We start from the raw sequence: 24,521 nt of genomic DNA on the forward strand, positions 1-24,521 counted from the left end.
TAAACTTTGAGTCCAGGTAGCAAATTTTCCTTAGGAAACTGCAAGTTCTAGATTCTCTCTTTTCTGGTTACATAAAAATTTAACATCTTTTAGAGAGTAACTGAAAATATACTGCTTCCCATTCATTTGGTTTCCTTCGTATAACTGCGGGGGTGAGAGCGGGTGGCAGGCAGGTTGCTGAATGGAATCCGGAACAGAATCCTGGGGTTCTGTGAACCTCCGAGTTCACTGACTGAACATCAGAACTCACGCATTTATTCTCCTGTTGTCTTTAAAGATCTTCAAAGAAATGCCACATGCATGCTATATGATTTTGGTATAGTTTTAGTGCATATTATTCCTCTTGAACAAAAAAAGAAAAGTCAGATGAGTACAGAGAAGTAGTTGTCGCACAAAGAGAAGTCATTAACTTTAACATTACATTAAGTGGTTCAGGATCTGGGTTTCAGAGCCAGAAATAATTTTATTATCACTGTACCCAGTTGAACACACACTAAACAAATTTACACGGTATTGATGTATAAACCAGTTTACAAGTTTATCTATTTATAATAAAGAAATACACTATCTAGTGACCTGAATACTTACATATTCTATCAAAACATACCATCCCTGAAATAAAAGACTATAGGAAGCTGAACTAATAAGTCAAAAATGTTGCCTGATGAGTGCAAAAATCAAGAGTCCTGAGGAATATTCCATTCAGGCCAAGAAAACACCTAAGCACTATCTCCAATGCACAAGAGAATGCGCTTCTCTAATAACCACAATGTTGATGTCTACCAAATTCATTATTTATTTTATTTGGGTAGTGTTGTATATTACATAACAGAATATAAAAATTACCAACAATCCCTCTATAAAAGTTAATTTGCGGCGGAGCACAGTGAGTGGCTCACGCCTGAGCTACTTTAGGAGTGATTTGGGAGGCCAAGGTGGGTGGATCGCTTGAGCTCATGAACCCAGGAGTTCAAGACCAGCCTGGGAAACATGGTGAAACCCTGTCTACACCAAAAAAAAAAAAAATTATTTGCTATACTTTTTTTAGGCCCTTCATTTCTGCATATATCTCTATGTTCTCTTTTTCTGTACTCCAATAGACTATCCCCTTCTGTTAATACCCACCTGTTTTCAGACAAGTGTCAAAACCACTGATTAAGTAGTGGCTTCCTTTAAAATCAAACACAGCGATACCTCTTGGGTGGGTTACTACTACTGATGCGTCCCTTAATCCTTACTAGAGATACAGCAGTATAAATTTAATTCCCCCTACCAGTGTTCTAAGTACAACTTTTAGACTCAGTATAGTTTAATTGACATACATTTATTTCAGTCAACAACTTGTGATAGAGACATATGATTAAAAAGTACAGAGGAAACCACGAACAGCTAAGAAAGTGAAAAATGGTCCTCTGGAGAATAAAACAAGGGTATAGAGAAGCCGGGCAAAGAATGGCTGCTTTTCCTTATAAGTCTGTCTGTAATACTTGATTTTTTAAAATCTGCCTACACGTATTACTTTTTAAATATTACTACAGTAAAAAGGAAGTGGGGGGAAGCTCATTTATTCTTCTCCCTCCCTAAATATTAATACATTTTATTTTGAGAAACATTTTTACTAATTAGAGTCTGGATCATTAAGCAATCTATGCTACTGCATTAAAAAAATATATTGAGTAACTCACCCAAAGTAATTTTCCCTATAATAGAGCATTCCAAATTTTTAAGCAGAATAGAAAGATAATAAAGCAAACACTTTAATTGGTTGCAGAGATATTCTTAAAAGATTGTGACAAACCTAGGCCGGGCGTGGTGGCTCACGCCTGTAATCCCAGCATTTCGGGAGGCCGAGGCGCATCAGTTGAGGTCCAGGAGTTCGAGACCAGCCTGGCCAATATATCGAAACCCCGTCTCAACCACAAATACAAAAAAATTAGCCAGGCATGGTGCCGCGCCTGTAATCCCAGCTACTCGGTAGGCTGAGGTAGGAGAATTGCTAGAACCGTGAGGGCGAAGGTTGCAATGAGCAGAGATTGCACCATTGCACTCCAGCCTGGGTGACAGAGCAAGATAGCATATCAAAAAAAAAAAAAGATTACAACAAACCTCTATTTTTGCATTCTAACTACCTCATTCTTTTTCATTTAAAATTACTGAGGAATTTGATTCCAAACCTAATCATTATTCATTGAAAAACTAAAAACAAACAAACAAACAAAAAAACCAGTCATTTCAGTTGCTTCCAGAAGTATAATAAAAATAAATATGAAGGTAGTTTCATGATTATTCAAATTTATAGAAGGAATCTATAAAACATAACCAAAAATACTGTCCTCTGTGATATTACTTGTTCCTCTACATTCCAACTACTGGGTAATTAAAAATAAATGTCATAAACAATTTGTTTCTTACACATCTTAAAATTCTATCCTACAACTTTGACTTTATAATACAACAGGAAGGAAAGTCTGAAATACCAAAAAGAAAATTGATGTGAAGCACAAATCTATATAACCTAACTCTGAGAAGACACTCTGAACAGAGAAAAATGTTTAGCTGCAATAACAACAACAATAATAAAAGTCTCAAAGTCCTGTGCAAAAACAAGCTGAGTCTTTCCTCCGGAAAACAGATATTTAACAACTTTACAGAAGGAACAGACACCACAATACTCCCATCTAAATTTTTCTCTGAAAGCACCTGTAAAGCGGGGTAATCTTTCACAACCAAAAGCCACTCCCTGCTCAAAACCACCCGCATCCAAGCCGAACCTGAGACCTCACCAGCTGCCCCATCTCCAGCGCGCTCTCTCCCGACCCCACAGCAGCCCCTCGCGGAGCTCTCCTCTGCTGTCTTCCTTTTTCTTTACCAAGAGGACCAGAAAAGGGGATACCTTCAGCTCGGCCGTCCAGACCCTTCCTCGGGCTCACACCGATGGCGAGCCCATGCCAATTCCGCGCTTCCTTTGCAGGCCTCCCTCTGGCGTGGGGACCCTCCTACTTTCTTACGCAAATACTAGCCAGGCCCGACCCTGCTTAGCTTCTGAAATGAGACGAGGTCGGGGGTGTTCAGGGTGGCACGGCCGTAGACCCTCTGGCTTTCCGCCGCTCCACCTGGCACTCGGAGAGCTAACGCCGGCGATGGAGTCCGTGCCACCCGTGCCCCGAGGCCTCTGCCCCAATTGCGTGGCCGCCCAACTCTCCGCTTCCTCCCACCCGCCTATCTACCCCACCCCGCCCCTGGCCCTGTACCTGGAGCTCCAGGCCAGGTACAGCCGGCCTGCCCACGCCTGCTTCCCAGCTGCAGCCTGGGGCTGAGCAGCAGCCAGACGGAGGGAAGGCGGAGTCCTTCCGGGGTCAGGAGTAGGAAGGTGGAGAGAAAGTGGAGGGGGCCTTCTGGGCTTTCTGCGTGAGGGGCTACGTGTGAAGCAGCTTCCGCCATTTTTGTTTAGGGTAGAGGCTCCTGCCTCGTCAGAAGGATGTAAAAACTAGATTCGAAGAATTGCATCCTTTTACAAACCGGTCAAAAACTAGTATTGTAGTTTGAAACCTGTCGGGGGATTTAAAACAGTTGTCAATCTGGTGAAAACTATGGAGCTTTTCCCCTGGAAAAAAAAATTCCTATACACATGCTCATTACTTTAAAGGAAAAAAAAAATTACACATTTTCAAAACCCTGAAAACAATCCATGGATCTAAGATTAAGAACTTCTACCACAGGCCCTCAGCCCTCGAATGAGTGTTAAGAGGCATTCTAATCCTGTATAGAAGATGCATTTATTTTTTATTTCATGTCCTCTTTACCTTTTTTCTGTTTCCCACTGAATTAGGCAACCGAAGAATATTGAATGTAGCAATTTATTGGCAGAGTAGTCACCGCTCTCAGGTTCTGTCTAATACATAGTAAACTAATAGGGGGCCAGGTTAGGAAAAAGTAACAACAACAAAACCCAAGGTACGGTTTCTATGTTCAGTCTTCAGTCAAAACATTCCATCAGAACTGCAGATTTAGGCGGGGCACGGTGACTCAAGCCTGTAAACCCAGCACTTTGGGAGGCCGAGGTGGGTGGATCACGAGGTCAGGAGATCGAGACCATCCTGGCTAACATGGTGAAACCCCGTCTCTACTAAAAATATAAAAACAAAATTAGCCAGGCGTGGTGGCAGGCGCCTGTAGTCCCAGCTACTCGGGAGGCTGAGGCGAGAGAATGGCGTGAACCCGGGAGGCGGAGCTTGCAGTGTGCCGAGATCATACCACTGCACTCCAGTCTGGGAGACAGAGTGAGACTGTGTCTCAAAAAAAAAAAAAAAAAAAAAAAAAAAAAAAAAAAACTGCAGATTTTGGCGGGGCACGGTGGCTCACGCCTGTAATCCCAGCACTTTGGCAGGCCAAGGCAGGCGGATCACTTGAGGTCAGGAGTTCAAGACCAGCCTGGCCAACATGGGGAAACCCCATCCCTACTAAAACTACAAAAATTAGCCAGGCGCCCGCCTGTAATCCCAGCTACTCAGGAGGCTGAGGCAGGAAAATCGCTTGAACCCGGGAGGCGGAGGTTGCGTGAGCCCAGAGAGTGCTACTGCACTCCAGCCTGGGTGACTAGAGTGAGACTCTGTCTCAAAACAAAGCAAAAAAACAAAACAAAAAAACCCTGCAGATTTAAGAATTCTAGTTACTGAGCTTGTTTGTGGTAAAAAGCCAAAATAATTGTTTTCAAAATTCCCATTTAATCAAATGGAAAATAGAATAGTAGTACCAATTTATCATATTATTAGATTAATAATAACTATCCACAGGCTGGGTTTTATGTGAAAATATTTGGCACTCATAAGGTAAATGGAGCTCTTCAGATTTGAAAAACCTGAAATTTGTAAGGCTATTTTCATTTATTTTCCCAATTTCTTCCTCTTTCCCATTTCCCACAACTTCCAAACATTCAGCCTAATGGAAAGAGCAGTACTGATGATGACTACCACTCAACACAATTTTCCTGAGGCCACATTATCTCCTTAATTCCACGATAAACATTATGAGAGAAATATTATTACGTGGTGGGTACAGATTTTATTCTTTTTTTTTTTTTTTTTTTTTTTGAGACGGAGTCTCGCTGTGTCTCCCAGGCTGGAGTGCAGTGGCGTGATCTCGGCTCACTGCAAGCTCCGCCTCCCGGGTTCACGCCATTCTCCTGCCTCAGCCTCCCAAGTAGCTGAGACTACAGGCGCCCGCCACCACGCCCGGCTAGTTTTTTGTATTTTTAGTAGAGACGGGGTTTCACCATGTTAGCCAGGATAGTCTCGATCTCCTGACCTTGTGATCCACCCGCCTCGGCCTCCCAAAGTGCTGGGATTACAGGCTTGAGCCACCGCGCCCGGCACAGATTTTATTCTTTAGCATGAGAATAAGATATGTCACATTTAGGCCAAATGAGGTGGCTCGCATCTGTAATCCCAACACTTTCGGGGGCCGATGAGGGAGGATCCCTTGAGGTAAGAAGTTCGAGATTAGCCTGGGCAATAGCAAGACCCCCATTTCTACAAAATAATAAAAAATAAAATAAATAAAACAGAAAGAAATATCACATTTAATTTATGTATATAAACCAAATGCAATTTGCTCTAAGCCTCCCTTCTTCTGGTTTGGCAGAGTACTGCACTCAATCTTAGCTATTATTGGATATATTAGTTAACATATTAGCTACAAGTAAAAGAAAACCAAACAAGTAGTGGCTTAAACCAGAAGGACAGGGGACTCAATGTCTTCTGATATTGGGGACAAGGAAAAAAAATTGGAGCCTGGATTAATTCTGAAGGCCCGTACCTCCCCCAGATAACCAAGCCATCGTGTAATGCTCAGTGAACCAGAGAATGGAGTTCATGGAATACGACCAGTTGTTTCTTCTGTACGAGCACTGCAATACATGCTACAGCAACCATTAATGAATTTAGGGGATCCTATCTGCATAATATCAAAACAAAACTGTCAAGTTAAACTGCCTGAGTTTGAATCCTTTCTTGACCACTTACTAGAGCCATTGTTAAAGGAAAAGAAACACAAAGCTATTTTTCTGTACTTTCGACACTTCTGACACCAAATGTGTGGAGGCTTTTCCCCACCAAACAAGTCTCCAATTATGTCTTATTATAAACTCCACTCTTTAATTTAGTATCTACCAACTGGGTGTTGTACAGTTAAATTCAATTCAATACTATGCACCAAACCCTTAAGGGCTCAGTCCTACAAGACTGCCCCCACTTCAGATGCCAATTGCAAATCCCAGGTTGTCACCTGTGCATCTGACCAACCAGCTATGAATCAGGGATTCCCACAACCTTCCCCTCCCATCCCAAACCAGTTTATTGATTTATAACAGAAGATATTACAAAGGATACATATGAACAACCAGATGAAGAGGTACATAAAACAAGATCTGGAAGGATCCTGAGTGCAGGAACTTCTGTCCACACGGAATCCCGTTTTGGGATATGAATGTGTTCACCAACTCAGAAGCTCTTAGAACCCCGTACTTCAGGGATTTCTATGGAGGCTTCATAATGTTGTTACCAGAAAGGGGTCCCAATCCAGACCCCAAGAGAGGGTGCTTGGATTTCGTGCAAGAAATAATTCAGAGCAAGTCCACAGTCCAAAGCAAAAGTAAATTTAAGACAGTAAAGCGGTGAATGTACACCTACTGTATAGACTGAGTAGGGCGTTCCCGAAAGGAAGAAGAGGAACGCATCCACTCTAGGTACAATATTCATTTGTCGAGGATTAAAAACAGATCATGGGGAGATGTGCTCTGCTCCAAGGGTTTGTGATAAAGGATTAATTTTCTTAATTATTATATTTTGCAAGAATTAATATTATTATCTTTAAAGCAAAATTAGGAATGCTTTTGCTCTCAAGGTATCAGGGACATCAGGACACTCCCAAGTCTGGATCTGTTTAGTAAACATTATCAATCTGTTCCATTAACTGTAAACGTTTAGAAGCTGGAAATGCCTAACTTTCTGGAAATGTAGCCCAGCAAGTCCCAATCTCATTTTCCTAGCCCTCACTCAAAATGGAGTCGCTCTGGTTCAAACCCTCTGACAATGTAACCATAATTGATTATTAACTCAATCTTCAACTCCTCTCTCCTCCAAAGAGGATGGGCTGGGTATTGGGCCAAAATTTTTAAGCTTCTAATCATAGCTTGAATTTGCTGGTGACCAGCCTCTATCCTGAAGCTATCCAGGAGCCCAACAAGAATATCAGAAAAAAAGACACTCCTATCAACTAGGAAATTCCAAGAGATTTAGGAGCTCTGTATCAGGAACTGGTGACAGAAACCAAATACATACTCTTTCTTTCTTTCTCTTTCTCTCCTCTTCTCTTCTCTTCTCTTCTCTTTTCTTTTCTTTTCTTTCTTTCTTTCTTCCTTTCTTTCTTTTGCTTGTTTTTTGTTTTGTTTTATTTTGTTTTGATACAGGATCTCACCCTATTGCCCAGGCTGCACTGCAGTGGTGCAATCATAGCTCACTGCAGCCTAGAACTCCTGGGCTCAAGTGATCTTCCCACTTCAGTCAGTCTTCTGAGTAGCCAGCACTACAGGCACTTGCCACCATGCCCAGTTAATTTTTTAAATTTTAGTAGAAACAATGTCTCGCTATGTTGCCGGGGCCTGTTCTCAAACTTCTGGGCTCAAGGGATCCTCCCACCTCAGCCTCCCAAAATGGTGGGATTATAGGTATGAGACACCATGCCTGGCCCAAATATATATTTTTTATGTCACAGTGGTCTTAGGCAAGGTACTTACCCTTTTCATGTCTCAATTTCCTCCTGATGTGTTAGAAAGACAAATATAGGCCTGGCACTGTGGCTCACACCTGGAGGCCGAGATGGGCAGATCATTTGAGGTTAGGAGCTCGAGACCAGTCTGGTCAACATGGTAAAACCCCATCTCTACTAAAAATACAAAATTAGCCAAATGCTGTGGTGTGTGCCTGTAATCCCAGCTAGTTGGGAGGCTAAGGTAGGAGAATCGCTTGAATCCAGGAGGCAGAAGTTGCAGTGAACCGAGATCACACCACTGCACTCCAGCCTAGGCGACAGAGCAAGACTCTGTCTCAAAAAATAAAAAGAAAAAGAAAGACAAATAGAGTAATGCTTATAAAGAACTAAGAATCTTATGGAAATTTTTTTTTTTTTTTTTTTTTTTTGGAGACGGAGCCTCGTTCTGTCACCCAGGGTGGAGTGCAGTGGTGCAATCTTGGCTCACTGCAACCTCCGCCTCCCAGGTTCAGTTCAAGCAATTCTCCTGCCTCAGCCTCCCGAGTAGCTGGGACAACAGGCGCACATCGCCATGCCCAGCCAATTTTTTGTATTTTAGTAGAGATGGGGTTTCACTGTGTTGCCCAGGCTGTTCTTGAACTCCTGAACTCAGGCAATCCGCCTGCCTTGGCCTCCCAAAGTGCTAGGATTACAGGTGTGAGCCACCACACCCAGCTCTTAAGGAAATTTTTAACTTCAGTACTTGGACTTCCACAGGACCCAAAGAGGCAAATCTATTTCAATATAGTTGGTTTGCTTTGTAATCCCATGTATTTGTTTTATGCACATAGAAGCATTACTTTGAAAAGGCGGTCCCAGACTCTACCAGAAAGCCAAGAGGTCCATAAAAAAATTTTTAAAAAAAGGTTAAGAAAGTCGAACAAACCGCTAAGACCACATCCACCCCACGAGCACAGAGCTCCACTGCCCGTCCACATCTGTGTGATGGTGGGCATGGGTCAAAAGGACTCCTATGAGGGTGACGAGGCCCAGAGCAAGAGCGTTATCCTGACCCTGAAGTATCGCATCGAGCACAGCATCGTCACCAACTGAGATGACATGGAGAAGATCTGGCACCACAACTTCTACAACGAGCTGTGTGTGGCTCCAAGGAGCACCTTTAGTGCTGACCAAGGTCCCCCTGAACTCCAAGGCCAATCACGAGAAGATGACCCAGATCATGTTTGAGACCTTCAACATCCCAGCCATGTACATGGCCATCCAGGCCATGCTGTCTTTGTACCCCTCTGGCACATCGTGATGGACTCCAACGAGGGAGTCACCCACACTGTGCCCATCTATGAGGGGTAGGCCCTCCTCCAGGCCACCCTGTTTCTGGACCTGGCCAAACGGGACCTGACTGATTACCTCATGAAAATCCTCATGGAGCACCACTGCAGGTTCACCACCACCACCGAGCGGGAAATTGTGCATGGCATCAAAGAGAAGCTGGGCTATGTCACCCTGGACTTGGATCAGGAGATGGACACAGCGGCCTCCAGCTCCTCCCTGGAGAAGAGCTACAAGCTGCCCAACAGCCAAGTCATCACCATTGGCAAGGAGCGGTTCCACTGCCCTAAGGTGCTCTTCCAGTCTTCCTTCCTGGGCATGGAATCCTGTGGCATCCACAAAACTACCTTCAACTCCATCATGAAGTGTGACGTGGACATCCTCAAAGACCTCTACGCCAACACAGTGCTGTCTGGTGGCACCACCATGCACCCTGGCATGGCTGACAGGATGCAGAAGGAGATCACCACCCTGTTGCCCAGCACGATGGAGATCAAGATCATTGCTCCTCCCGAGTGCAAATTACTCCATGTGGATGAGTGGCTCCATCTTGGCCTCGCTGTCCACCTTCCAGCAGATGTGGATCAGCAAGCAGGAATACAATTTGTCCAGTCCCTCCGGCCCCTCCATTGTCCACCACAAATGCTTCTAGGCGGAATTTTACTTAGTTGCGTTACACCCTTTCTTGACAAAACCTAACTTGCACAGAAAACAAGAAGAGATTGGCATGGCTTTGTTTTGGGGGGGGCGGGGGGGTGGCTTGATTCAGGATTTCAAAACTCTAACAGTGAAGGTGAGAGCAGTTGGTTGGAGCGAGCATCCCCCAAAGTTCTACAATGTGGCTGAGGACTTTGATTGTACATTGTTCTTTTTTTTAATAGTCATTCCAAATATCATGAGATGCATTGTTAATAGTCATTCCAAATATCGTGAGATGCAAGGAAGTCCCTTGCCCTCCTAAAAGCCACCCCTCTTCTTTCTAAGGAGAATGTCCCAGTCCTCTCCTGAGTCCACACAGGGGAGGTAATAGCATTGTTATTGTGTAAATTACGTAATGCAAAAGTTTTTTTCTTTTCTTTTCTTTTCTTTTTTTGAGACGGAGCCTCGCTCTGTCGCACAGACTGGAGCGCAGTGGCGCGATCTCGGCTCACTACAAGCTCCGCCTGCCGGACTCAAGCTCCGCCTCCCGGGTTCAAGCTCCACCTCCTGGGTTCACGCCATTCTCCTGCCTCAGCCTCCCAAGTGGCTGGGACTGCAGACGCCCGCCACCACGCCTGGCTAATTTTGTTTTTGTGTTTTTCGTAGAGACGGCGTTTCACCATGCCATGTTAGCCAGGATGATCTCTTATCTCCTGACCTCGTGATCTGCCCGCGTCTGCCTCCCAAACTGCTTGGATTACAGGCGTGAGCCACCATGCCCCGCCGCAAATTTTTTTTAATCTTTGCCTTAATACTTTTCTATTTTGTTTTGTTTTGAATGATCAGTCTTCTTGGCCCCCCTTTTTTGTCCCCCAACTTGAGATGTTTGAAGGCTTTTGGTCTCCCTGGGAGTGGGTGGAGGCAGCCAGGGCTTACCTGTATACTGACCTGAGACCAGTTGAATAAAAGTGCACACCTTAAAAAAAAAAAAGAACATAGAATAATCATGGCACATATTTCTAAGATATATGGCATATTAAATGAGACTCCTCAGTGGGTCTTTTAACAGAGGCTCCAAAGCTGAGAAAAATAAATGTGAAGTACCCTGAACATTCTAAAAACGAGGATGCCAGACCATCCCCACAGGACATGCTGGAAGAATGTGAAGCTCATTTAGCAATCCTCAGTTCTCACACACCTCCCAGGAATGATATGTCAGGATTGATGAAAGAAGATTGGGGAAATAAAAAGAAAAAAGAAAAAAAAAAAAAAGAAAGAAGATTGGAGAATAAACATGCCTAGAAGGACCAGGCTTGGTGGCTCATGCCTGTAATCCCATCACTTTGGGAGGCTGAGGCGGGTGGATCACTTTGAGCCCAGGAGTTCAAGACCAGCTTGGGCAACATGATGAAAACCAGTCTCTATAAAAATGCAAAAACTAGCTGGGTGTGGTGGGGCACACCTGTAGTGTCAGCTACTCGGGAGGTTGTGGTGGTAGGATGACATGGGAGGCTGATGGCTTGAGCCCAGGAGATGGAGGTTGCAGTGATACAAGATCATACTACTGTACTCCAGCCTGGGTGACAGAGCCAGACCCTGTCTCAAAAAAAAAAAAAAGCCTAGGAGACAGTTTTCTGGAGTGCTGGAGTGCTGTGCATTTTTGTTCCCCATCCCCCAAGAGTGGGAAGAAGAGACTGCTTATCCCACACTTTCTCCACTGCAAGCCAAGTAAAGGAACTTTAAGAAATTCAGATGAGTTGACTCTGTGCCCTGGAATTTATGTCGCCTGGAAAAGTCTAAAAGCAATAGACTATCTAGAGAAGCCTTTGATGGCAGAACAGAGAGAGGGGCCTACAACAGAAGGGGCCTGTACTTGCAACTTTGCAAGAAAAATTTTCCTGTGGACCATATGAGTGTCACAGAATGTAGCCAGGCTTGAATTATCTTAGAAGGTTGTATCTTCAAACCATCTAAATTGACCATCTAAATGGTCAGCCACAGGTTTTTTTTTTGTCCAGGGTTGGAGAATGAAACAATAAGAGGTCCCCAGCAAAGGATGCAGTCATTGAGGAACACACGAAAGGGACAAGAAAAGAGCCAGCATTTAGGAGTGAGCCACATGCAGAAGGTACCAAAGTCAGACTTATTTTTATCTTTTTTTTTTTTTTTTTTTTTGAGACGGAGTCTCGCTCTGTCGCCCGGGCTGGAGTGCAGTGGCCAGATCTCAGCTCACTGCAAGCTCCGCCTCCTGGGTTCAGGCCATTCTCCCGCCTCAGCCTCCCGAGTAGCTGGGACCACAGGCGCCCGCCACCTCGCCCGGCTAATTTTTTGTATTTTTTAGTAGAGACGGGGTTTCACCGTGTTAGCCAGCATGGTCTCGATCTCCTGACCTCGTGATCCGCCCATCTCGGCCTCCCAAAGTGCTGGGATTACAGGCTTGAGCCACCGCGCCCGGCCATTTTTATCTATTTTTTTAGATAGAGTCTCGCTCTGTCACCCAGGCTGGCGTGTAATGGCACAATCTTGGCTCACTGCAACCTCTACCCCCTGGGTCTGAGTGATTCTCCTGCCTCAGCCTTCCAAGTAGCTGGGATTACAGGCTTGTGCCACCACGTCCAGCTAATTTTTCTTTTTTTACTTTTTTTTTTTTTGAGATGGAGTCTCGCTCTGTCACCCAGGCTGGGGTGCAGTGGCACGATCTCGGGCTCACTGCACACACCTCCTCCCGGGTTCACACCATTCTCCTGCCTCGGCCTCCCAGGTAGCTGGGACTACAGGCGTCTGCCACCATACCTGGCTAATTTTTTGTATTTTTAGTAGAGACAGGTTTTCACCATGTTAGCCAGGATGGTCTCGATCTCCTGACCTCATGATCTGCCTGCCTTAGCCTCCCAAAGTGCTGGGATTACAGGCATGAGCCACCGCGCCTGGTCCTAATTTTTGCATTTTTAGTAGAGACAGGGTTTCACTGTGTTGGCCAGGCTGATCTCAAACTCCTGACCTCAAGTGATCCGCCCACCTCGGTCTCCCAAAGTGTTGGGATTACAGGTGTGAGCCACTATGCCCAGCACCAAAGTCAGATTTAATTGCACTGTTTGGGTATATCTGATATTTTATTTAGAATAGTCAGGGTCACTGCTCATTCCAGCTGAAACAATATGTGACCAATGTACTTCATGAATGATTGATTAGTGGAAACTACATTTATCAAGCGACGACATTAAGCCTGAAGAAAGACGTCTAGCACATTGAGGATGTAAAAGCAATTATATCACCTAAGTAGATGAACACTTTTAGGCAATTTGTAGCTCCAATTAATTTTTCTATTAACTGCAAAAATTTGGCAGTCCCCAGAAATACCTCAGGTCCTCCTTTCAAATGTATACAATGCTATAGGTCACATATTGGTCATTATAGCTTTAGTCTCATTACCCACTGCAAGTTATTTTACAGGACCCTTCTATGACTGAGCTAACCAAGGTATCTAGAACTCAAAGTATGGTTTTAGATGCTAATTTAGAACATCTATTCAGAGTATAGTGGTCTGTACATATCCAAATACTACAGATTCAGTTCCTCAAAAATGTTAAGTGTAGAGTTATCATATGGTCCAGCAATTCTACTCCTAGGTAATGCCCAAGAGAAATGAAACATACATTCATACCAAAACTTGTACATGAATATGCATAGCAGCATTATTATTATTATTATTATTTTTTGAGACATAGTCTTACTCTGTCACCCAGGCTGGAGTGCGGTGGCACGATCTCGGCTCACTGCAATCTCTGTTTCCCAGGCCCAAGTGATTCTCCCGTCTCAACCTCACGAGTAGCTGGGATTAGAGGCACCCCCCATCATGCCAGCTAATTTTTGTATTTTTAGTAGAGTGTGGGTTTCACCATGTTGGCCAGGCTGGTCTTGAACTCCTGGACTCAAGTGATCCTCCAGCCTAGGCTTCCCAAAGTGCTGGGATTACAGGCATGAGACACTGTGCCTGACCTAGCATCATTATTCTTTTTTTTTTTTAGATGAGCCAACACACCTGGCCTGGTGGACTTTTTAATTACGTGACAGTGAGTGGAAAAGCAAAAATGCATTGCCTAAGATTTCTTTTAAAATATAATTTTTTCTTTTTCTTTTCTTTCTTTTTTGTTTTTGTTTTTGTTTTTTGAGAGACAGGGTTTTTCTCTACTCTCCAGGCTGGGGTGAGGTGGCACAATCATGGCTCATGGTAGTCCTAATTTCCTGGGCTCAAGAGATTCTCCCACCTCACCCTCCATAGTAGCTGGGACTATAGGCATGATCCACCATGCCCAGCTAATTGTTGCATTTTTTTGTAGCGACAGGGTTTTGCCATGTTGCCCAGGCTGGTCTTGAACTCTGGGCTCAAGCAGCCGTAGCCTCCCAAAGTGTTGGGATTACAGGCATGAGCTACTGCGCCTAGCCCAAAAACATATTTTATTTTATTTTATTTTGAGATGGAGTTTTGCTCTTGTTGCCCAGGCTGGAGTGCAGTGGTGCCATCTCAGCTCACTGCAACCTCAGCCTCCCAGGTTCAAGTGATTTTCCTGCCTCAGCCTGCCGAGTAGCTGGGATTATAGGTGCCCGCCACCACACTCAGCTAATTTTTGTATTTTTGGTAGAGATGGAGTTTCACCATGTTGGCCAGGCTGGTCTCGAACTCCTGACCTCAGGTGATCCGCCCACCTTGGCCTTCCAAAGTGCTAGGATTACAGTCATGAGCCACTGTGCCTGGCCCAAAAACATATTTGAAAGCCCCAGCTTAAATTAGGGTTTCTCAATAGTGGCACAAATGATGCCTGGGACTCTCTTGTAACATCAATGCAAAGGAATGTGACTAATTCTTTCTCCCACCAATCTTCCTCAGAAATATTGCCAACTATCCACTCAGGGGACAAAACCACCCCCAGTTGAGTGCCAACAAGTTTTTGAGTCCTTCAATGTTAGGCTCTGGGAATATTATGAATAAGATAAATAGTCACTGCTCCCATTGAGGAGTTCAGGAGAGACAGGCAAAAAATTAAGTACACCAAAAAATTTAAGATAATTACAAATTATAATACATTCTCTAAAGGAAACAAGCAGGATGCTGAAATGGGAAATAATGGGGTGAAGAGTGCTGTGTTAAACAGAGAATATCTAGGTAGGAGTTAGCCAGGTGAATGAAGGATAGAGGTTGGGAGCATCTGTAAAATTGTCTCTACGGAAACAGCATTCACAAAGTTTTATTTAGTATCAGGTACATAAGCACCAAAATGTATATTTTCTACAATGCTATTTTTTATTTGCCATTACTCAGTTACAAAAATGAGAAAGTATTTGTTTTTGATATGACCATTCAATTGTCTTCCTCCCTCCCTGTTTCTATCTCTCCTTTTCTTTTCTTCTTTTTCTTCTTACTCTTCATTTCTTCTTTTTTCTCCCTTTCATTAGAAGAGACTTCAGTACCCGGTCTGATGCACAACTCTAAGTTGTACTATTTACATTATATTCTCCATGAATGGCACCTCTAGAATTCTGTTCCAGAATCAGTGTGACTCAGCTGGGTGTCCACATACCCTTTAGAATTCTACTCCAGAATCAGTGACTCAGCAGGGTGTCCACACTTTGGAATGTATAATCTATTCTCTCAAGGGGATGTTGATTGATTTATTTCCTAATGATAGTGTTCTTCCTTAGAAGCTGTTATAAGCCATCAGGAAATACTGTTTGAAGAAAAGTAAAAGATAAGCAATCTGGACTGTGGGATAAAAGGATAAATATAAATACCCAAGGGTGAGAGGCAGGAATTCACCGAAGTTAAAAGTGGGAGAGGTATTACATTGTATTCTATCAGAGTGCATTTGTTTCGTGAGAACTTGTCCACTGCAAGGACTTCACTTGGTGTCCACCTGAGAAGTACCTGCCTACTATTATCTAGGCACTAGTCTCGAATTCCCGATCTCAGGTGATCTGCTTGGCTGGGCCTCCCAAAGTGCTGGGATTATAGGCATGAACCATGGCGCCTGCCCGTGAAACTTCTATTCTGTGAAATTTCTATTTTCCTCAGTGAACCCAGCATAGGCGATCATTTGTGGTGCAAACTGAGGCCTGAGTGTCAATGCCTACATAGAATTTTGTATCATGGCTAATTTATTTCATTTTTACCATAAAAATAAGTAGAAGCTTTTATATTTTCTACCTATTCCAATGGAGATTGAGCATCTTGCATGATACTTGGGTACATGCTCCCATTTTGGAGACCAAAAAGTCAGATGTCATGAGACAGATTGAAACTGGCAATTTTAACAATTTTAAAAATTAATTTAACCTTTTTTATTCATAGATTTAAACTTCAATCGAGTACATTTTAACAGTTACATAGGAGAAGGAGAAGGCAAGACTCCTTCAATGCTCCAGGCACTAAGCAGATACTAAGGTTTCAATAAATATTTGCTTTGATCCTCTTGATTTTGACCTAAGGGGAAAATAGTGAGATAAATTTCTTCTTTGCATAGATGGAAAAGGGAAACATAATTGCTTTCAGAGAATCTAGGTCCTAAGAAGTTGGGGGAAGACAGATGAGAGGAGGAAATACAATGTTGAATTGGGATAAGTTAAGTCTAGTATTTCTTTGCACAAGGTTGGAAACCTGAGGCCCTTCAGTGGCCAGTCTTAATGCAGTTTTTGTAATGCATCGAGACAAGACCTTATAATGGTCGTAGTGTGTGACTGTGAAAGAGGAGGAGAAAACATGTAAAAAACGAAAAAAAAAAGCTCACAGCCTCAAACTGCTGCACATACTGTGAGTACCCTGTACAGTGAGTTTGCAGTCAGAACAGGGAGCCGCCCTGGGTCCCCGCACCTGGGCCTGGCCCCGTGGCCCCGCCCCTGGGACGGGCTCCTTTCGAGGCTCCGCCCCCACCTCCCCTGACGCCCGAGACGCCTGCGGCGACCCCGGAGACACCGGAAGGAGCCGTGGCTGCTGCGGGAAGTCGCCGGTTCGGGAGGCGGACACCCCGAGGGCAGCGCTGCGGGGCCGTTTTCCGGCCCTCCTGAGGCGACACTGCCCCCTCTACGAGGGCTGAGAAGGAAAAGAGGAGCTTGCGGAGGTGCGGCTGCAGGCCGCTGCTGGTCGCGCTGGCGGGTCCCACAGGCCAGGCCGTGGAGGTGAGCGCGGCGCTGCTGGGAGGGGCGCGGGGCCGAAGGGCGTTTCGCTCGCCTGCGGGGGCCGGTCTCCGTTCTCGGTTCCGCGCGCCAGGGCTGCGGCCGCTGCAGCAGACTCTTTTTCTTGGGCCTGGGTGGTAGTGGGTGCGCGGGCGGGAAGAAGGCCTCGGCCCCTCGGTGCTCTGCGTTGCGGAGATAATCTAGTGGTCGCCCTGTCAGGGGTCGGTGGAGGCTGGGAACCGGTCGTTGATTTGAGGAAGGGTCCTCAGGGATTCTTTCCTGGAAGCGGGAGGGGCAGGTGAGCCCGAGAGAGGGGGGCTCTGCTCCGTTCCTCGGTCTCCCCACTCAGGCTTGCCAGTCCCTCTCGGTGGGCGACTGAGAGCCCTGCAGCACGCCGGCTCCTGGGTTCTGGTTTCGCTTTGCGGCGCTGTTGAGGGGGCTGGCCCCGTTTTTTGTTGTTGTGAACGGAAAAACCGAGGTGTCATCGTCCCTGGAATTTTTCTTCGACCAATGTTTGATCCTGATTGAGAGGTTACCCCTTACCTTCTGTCCATCTGCAGCCTTTGTTTGGTTGAAAGATCCATAGTGTGTGGTTTCCCAGATCTTTACTTACATTTCTCGTATACAAAACGCTCTTCATTTGAGTATTTACAGGGTTTTACGTGGAGCTGTTGGACGATGAGATTTTCCTGGGTGTTTTGCACTCAAGTACAGTTGGAGTTTACATTCTCATAGAATCAATATTAGGCCTGGAAAATTGAGCCAGAGGGTGAAATATTGGCAGGAGCATAGACTTAAATTGAGGGCGAATTTTACTGTAACGATCTCTAGGCCTTTTGCTTACCAAATATGTGGATTTCGAGAATCTTTAAGTTTAATCAGATTATTTTCCTTTAAGAAAAACGTTACAAAAAGTACGAGGCCGTCCTAGTTCCCTTTCTCTTACTGTCTCATCTGGAAAGGTCTGACGAAGTCACGTTATCTTCATAGGCTATTTGATTTGAAGATAATACAAATATTGTTGGTGAATTCATGCTATTATAAATAAGGGAGAAAATAGGAATCTTAATGAAAGAATGCTAGTTTTAAGAAAAAATAATAGAAATAGTTACACAATGCTAGGAGCTTTGTATTATTTCATTATTTTGGCAGGGTTGAAAGAAAGGTCAGGGCTGGACTCACGCCTGTAATCCCAGCACTCTGGGAGGCCGAGGCGGGCTGGTCACGAGGTCAGGAGATCGAGACCATCCTGGCTAACATGGTGAAACCCTGTCTCTACTAAAAATACAAACAATTAGTCGGGCGTGGCGGTGGGCGCCTGTAGTCCCAGCTACTCGGGAGGCTGAGACAGGAGAATGGTGTGAACCTGGGAGGCGGAACTTGCAGTGAGCGGAGATCGTGCCATTGCACTCCAGCCTGGGCGACAGAGCGAGACTCCGTCTCAAGAAAAAAAAAAAAGAAAGAAAAAAAAGAAAGTACAGTACGAATAATATGATTGGAATAAAATATTTGACCTAATATGTGCAAGAGGGATAGTCTACTTAAGATTGCTTCATATTTATGATCTGGTTTATGGCCAGCTTTCACTTTTTTTCTGTCTTTTCTGAACTTGTTGTAACTTAACAATAAGCAAATCTTTTTATACAACTGCAGTTTAATGACGTTAGATTGTAGTAAATAGGTGATTTTAAATATTTGAAATTCAGAATTAAGGAGATGATGATTCTTACATTTATGTAGTACTATTAGAATTTTCAGTGACCTTTCACTTACACAGTCTTACTTGATCCTCATGCCAGTCCTCTGAGTCCGGAATGCCAAGAAATAAAGTCTTTCCCCATGACAGAAACATTTCAAGATTGTGTAAGGATCAGAATTTCGTAAAGCCTGAAATAATGTTGCCAAAGCAGCTTTTGATACAGATTGGGAATTCAGATAGATTAAGATGGGAGCACTGTGAACTATAACATATGACAGACTGAGGACTCTTCACAAGAAAATGAAGTACATAAAATGCTGAAAGACTTTTGGTGAGAAATGTGAAATGTAACCATTTCTAAAAAGGAAGGGAATAAGTAACAGCTCTATTTAGTGTAGTTTTTAAACTTTAAAAGTGTACATGTGTCTGCGGGAGCATTTTGGTAAGTGGGAAAACTCTAAAGACTGTGAGATGAGTACAGTTGCTTTTAACTATCTATAAAAATGCACATGAATTTTGTGCTGTATTGTATACTGAGAACTAGGCTTTAAGAAGCAATAGGTGTATCAAAATAAATGGTGCTCTCAAATGTTCAGAAGGCTAAGTTAAACGGTCAATATTTTGAGTCTACCAGGGCAAGGCCCTTTGGAAAACAAAAAGAAAGGAACGTGGTTTCTGCCTTCAAAGAGCTTGTTGTCAAGTGAGGCAGTTTTTTACACAACAATAGCAAATGCCTTATGAGTTTTTTTAAAAGTTCTTTAGAAATTTAGATGAGGTAGACATAACTTGTGATTGGAGCTTGGTGAAGATAGTAGTTGAGATGAGTGAGCTTTGAAAGATAAATATTGGAGGATATTTATAATGTGAACAGATTAATGAGCTCCTTGAAGGGTACAACTTATATTTGAGAAAACATCAGTAGAACAATTTGGCTGATATTCATAGTTTATCTAAGTTAATAATAAGAGATAAAGAAGGCAAATTATGAAAGACTTCACTGAAGGTGTTTGATCAGAAGAGGTGTGTGATCCACATGAAAGGAGAATGAGCTGTAATTGTTAGAAGATTGAAACTGGAAGACTGCTGAGGTGGCTTTATGTTAAGCTAGATTGTGACCATTATTTTTGTAGCCCTTATGGTTTCTCTGAAGTGCGTCTTGAACTCGGACCTGAGATGACATGGGTGCAGGTGAGATGCTATAAAGCACAAGTGAGGAAGCAGGTAGAATCAGAGAAGGAGGAAAAAAGGTCAATAATGGAAGGCCAACTGGAGGCTGCTTAAGCCTTTGGAGATTTTTGTGTAACTGCTTCAGAGTTTTGTATAAACTCAGAGGAGATTGCTCACTGCAATCTCCACCTCCGAGGTTTAAGCAATTCTCCTGCCTCAGCATCCCGAGTACCTGGGACTACAGGTGCCTGTCACCACGCCCGGCTAATTTTTTGTATTTTTAGTGGAGACGGGGTTTCACCATGTTAGCCACGATGGTCTCGATCTCCTGACCTCGTGATCCGCCTGCCTTGGCCTACCAAAGTGCTGTGATTACAGGCGTGAGCCACCGCGCCCGGCTACATGAATATTTTTAATGACTATTCCATAATGCCAGTATATTGTTATTTAACTCTTCATCTTGCTCAAAAGTGAGACTTAGAGTGAAAATTATCATCAGCTTGAGACTCTATTAGAACTCTGTCATATTCATTAATTCATTTCTATTTCCTCTCTCGTTCCAGTATTTCTCAAAATTATTTCAGTGAGATAAGGCTAGAATTGACCATATTTTGCCATTCATTATTGTACAGATTTTAAAAAATCTTTGTAGGAAATGCTAATTAATATTTACAAATCTCATTTAGAGGATGTTATTTGGAATGAAGATTGCCAGATTGAAGCTATACTTTAGTATTATTAATTGTGGTAATGTTAATAGATTCTAGAACACATAGGTTGTAGCTAGAGAAATCAGGAGACTGCATATTTCTCTTAATAGACTTAAGGCTCTCATTAATTAGACTCTTAAGGATCAATGAGACAGATTTTCTAGTAAAAGAGAAATAAAAAGATTAGCACTACATTTCTTTTTCTGTGTTGTGGTTTTGAATGAAAATGAAGAATAATTAGGTAAGTATTATAGGACTTTGTGAGATCTTCAAATCCTCACAGAGGTTTGAATGATTTTATTCTCAGAGTATTTGTTTAAAGGGCAAGAAACAGTTATTTAAAATGCTTGTCAGCTGATTTCATTCGTGAAAAGTCTCCCTGAACACTTACTATGGATTGAGAATAAAATAAACTTTTCTGCTTGTTGCTGCACTCTTCAGTGATAACTTCCTTCCATTCATCAACTTTTTTGGCTTGCTTTTGTTGGTAGCAATGATAAATATGGAAAGATAAGCCATAAGCGTATTACTTCATTGTATTTTTGCTATTAAATAATTTTAAAGTATAATATTTAATATGGTACTGCTGGACTAGTACTGGTGGAACCATAGTCTAGATTGAAACTGTTGAAAGACAAATCAATTTTTTTAATAATCATAGAATCTTAATTCTGAGTTTTTAGTGCAAAGTGCTTGCTGTCCTTTGAAACACCTCTGACAGTTATCCGACCTCTGCGTAACAGTTATGGGGAACATGCTCCTTCCATGAAAGTTCATCTATATTTGAACCAAAGTCTTCACCATCGATTGGATATGCTGTTCTGACTTTCTCAAGTTGCATAGAAAGGAAAGGATCCCTTTGGTCATCATGTTCAATTGGAACATGTGTGTCAAGTCCTGGAATCTTTTGCCTTCTGCTGTTTAGACATCCATGCTTTCAGTTCATAATGATTGACATTTACTGAGTACTTAACTATATCACCCTCTTCTAAGTACTTTATGTATACTAATATATAATATGTAATTATATATTAACATGTGTAATTATATAATTGGTTAAAGTATTATATATTAATCTTCCCCAAAACTCTATGAAGTAGATATTTGTAATTAGATCAGTTTTTTAGATGAGGGAACTAAGGCAAAGAGAAGAAACTTACCACCGGTCCCAAATCTAGGAGAGTCTTGCTCCAGAAACTTTACTCTCAGCACAGTGCTATCTTACAAGATACAATTTTCAATTTATTTCTTTTAAGATTTTCTATGAGAGGCACTTTTATTCTGTAGCTTTTAGTATTCTTCTTAAATAAAATACTGTATTCCAGATATAATCTGCTTAGTTTATGAGTACATTAAGAGTGGCTACTCTTCTTTTTTAGAAAATTATTTTTCTTTTCCCTTTTCACTATTCAATTAAAAAATTAGAATTTTTTGTAAAGATGGGGAGTGGGTATCACTCCGTTGCCTAGGCTGGTCTTGAACTCTTGGCCTCAAGCGATCCTCATGCCCCTGCCTCCCAAAGTCCTGGGATTACAGGTGTGAGCCACTGTACTCAGCAAGACTGGTTACTCTTTTTATTCTGAAACCATGAAACCTATTGTTCTGTTGATTAATTGAGTAGGAATTGCTACTTCTTCAAGGGTCTATAATCCAAATACCTGCCCCTTTTTTTGTTCTCAGTTTATATGGTAGATTCTTTGAACCCTAATGTCGAATATCACATCCATCATTATTAAATTTCGTCCTGTTAATTTTAGCTTATTTTTTTATTTTTTGAGACGGAATTTTGCTCTTGTCACCCAGACTGGAGTGCAGTGGCATGATCTTGGCTCACTGTGACCTCCTCCTCCCAGGTTCAAGCGATTTCCCTGCCTCAGCTTCCCAGGTAGCTGGGACTACAGACGCGTACCACCACGCCCTGCTAATTTTTTGTGTTTTTAGTAGAGACGAGGTTTCATCATGTTGGCCAGGCTGATCTCGAACTCTTCACCTCAGGTGATCCACCGGCCTCGCAAAGTGCTGGGATTACAGGTGTGAGCCACCGCACCCGGCCAATTTTAGCTTATTTTTAAAAAATAGCTTAATTTTTCTTTAAAAGCTTATTTTTATAATTTTAAGTTTATATTTTACTAGCCTGCCTTCTGTAGCTTTATCCAGGTTATTGTTAAAAATATTGAACCGTTCTGACACCTGCTAGTGAAGACCTCCTGCATTCAAATTAATCTTATATGTAACTATTAAATAGCTACCAATCCTTCTGACATAAATTTTTTTCTCTGTAATGCGAATCTGACTTTTTATGAAGAGCTTTACTTTTTGGAATCGACTAGGCAATGGAATTCAGGCAGTTTCTCAATATTAAAAGCTCCTCCTCAGGTTACCAACTATGTCCTAATGTGTAATTATTATATTAAGGCCAGGCGCAGTAGCTCACTCCTGTAATCCCAGCACTTTGGGAGGCCAAGGTGGGTGGATCACTTGAGGCCGGAAGTTTGAGACCAGTATGGGTAACATGGTGAAACTCCATCTCTGCTGAAAATACAAAAATTTAACTGGATGTGGTGACACATGCCTGTAATCCCACCTACTCAGGTGGCTGAGGCATGACAATTGCTTGAACCTGGGAGGGAGAAGTTGCAAGTGAGCTGAGATTGTGCCACTGCACTCCAGCCTGGGCGACAGAGTCTAAAAAAAAAATTATATTAATAACGTGGTTCCCTGTGCTTTTCCTAATATTAAAATTTGAATAGCTGATTATCTTCTCTTAGGATAAGGGGTCAGAATTTCAAGCTGAAATTTGGAGATTGTACTACTAAAATATTCCCCCCTTAAAAGTAATATCTTTGGGCCCGGCGCGGTGGCTCAAGCCTGTAATCCCAGCACTTTGGGAGGCCGAGACGGGCGGATCTTGAGGTCAGGAGATTGAGACCATCCTGGCTAACATGGTGAAACCCCGTCTCTACTAAAAACACAAAAAAATTAGCCGGGTGTGGTGGCAGGCGCCTATAGTCCCAGCTACTCGGGAGGCTGAGGCAGGAGAATGGCGTGAACCCGGGAGGCGGAGCTTGCAGTGAGTCGAGATCACACCGCTGCACTCAAGCCTGGGTGACAGAGCAAGACTCTGTCTCCAAAAAAAAAAAAAAAAGTAATATATTCAGAAGCAGTTCTGTTTTGTTTTTGAGACAGGGCCTAGCTCTGTCACTCAGGCTGGAGCGCAGTGGTGTGATCACAGCTCACTGCATGCAACTTCTGCCTCCTGGGCTCAGGTAATCCTCCCACCCACCTCAGCCTCCTGAGTAGCTGGGACTACAGGCGCATGCCACCAGGCCGGGCTAATTTTTGTATTTTTTGGGGGGTAGAGACAGGGTTTTGCCATGTTGCCCAGGCTGGTCTTGAACTCGTGGACTCAAGCAGTCCTCCCGCCTCAGTCTCCTAAAGTGCTGGGATTGCAGTTGTGAGCCACCATGCCCAGCCCGGAAGCAGTTCTGAATTTACTTTAATGCAGACCAGCAATTGAGCCACTGCAGCTGTACATCATAGAGCATGAGTGCAGTCGTTTTCATCTGGAAAAATTTTCAGTGGTGTTACTGCCATCATTATTGGTGAGAAAACTAACAGTAGTCCAGTTAGTGTGGCAGATAGAGGAAAAAGCTGCCAGACACAAGATTACAAAGATAAGGACAAACTGATAAAATCTTGTGCACTTTTTGTGAGTTCCAACTTGTATGTCACAAGCTTCTACAGGAGTCTGTTTTACAAAATCTACTTCTGTGGATGGGACAATAGCATTTCTATATGCAACCATTTTCCGGTTTTTCTAATGTCTAATACTCATCTCCTGTGACTAAATTATCAGACAAGAATGGAAGCATACATGCCTTCTTTCTTTTGGTGTACGATTTGAGAAGAAATTGAAGTAGCTAAGAACTCCCCTTGTCTTACCCTGCTGTATCTGAATACCCTATGCTCAATAAATCTTTGTCAAATAAAGGAATAAAAGAATAATTTTATTACCCTAGTAAATAAACTGAGTAAAAACTAGG

General features: G+C 43.1%; 2 protein-coding genes and 1 pseudogene across 8 annotated transcripts in view; 2 read left to right on the forward strand and 1 right to left on the reverse strand.

Moving 5' to 3' along the window:
* The window catches only part of MIGA1 (mitoguardin 1), an 84,696-nt gene extending 81,366 nt beyond the window's left edge, over window positions 1-3,330 (reverse strand). For 2 of the 6 annotated variants that reach the window (XM_077953676.1, XM_028832301.2), the window contains exon 1: window positions 3,252-3,330. The gene's annotated coding sequence lies outside the window, so the exon portion shown is untranslated. Of the gene's footprint in view, window positions 1-1,798; window positions 1,921-2,893; window positions 3,043-3,251 lie in introns of those variants that run through there. The other 4 variants (XM_077953681.1, XM_028832310.2, XM_077953682.1 and 1 more) reach the window with 3 other exon arrangements.
* Window positions 3,331-8,748: 5,418 nt separating this feature from the next.
* LOC710789 (actin, cytoplasmic 1 pseudogene) lies at window positions 8,749-9,748 on the forward strand (annotated as a pseudogene).
* Window positions 9,749-16,694: 6,946 nt separating this feature from the next.
* The window catches only part of USP33 (ubiquitin specific peptidase 33), a 69,556-nt gene continuing 61,729 nt past the window's right edge, over window positions 16,695-24,521 (forward strand). For both annotated transcript variants that reach the window (XM_015143009.3, XM_015143013.3), the window contains exon 1: window positions 16,695-16,905. The gene's annotated coding sequence lies outside the window, so the exon portion shown is untranslated. The remainder of the gene's footprint in view (window positions 16,906-24,521) is intronic.

The sequence above is a fragment of the Macaca mulatta genome, chromosome 1 (genome assembly GCF_049350105.2).
Source record: "Macaca mulatta isolate MMU2019108-1 chromosome 1, T2T-MMU8v2.0, whole genome shotgun sequence".
NCBI classification, from domain to species: Eukaryota; Metazoa; Chordata; class Mammalia; order Primates; family Cercopithecidae; genus Macaca; species Macaca mulatta.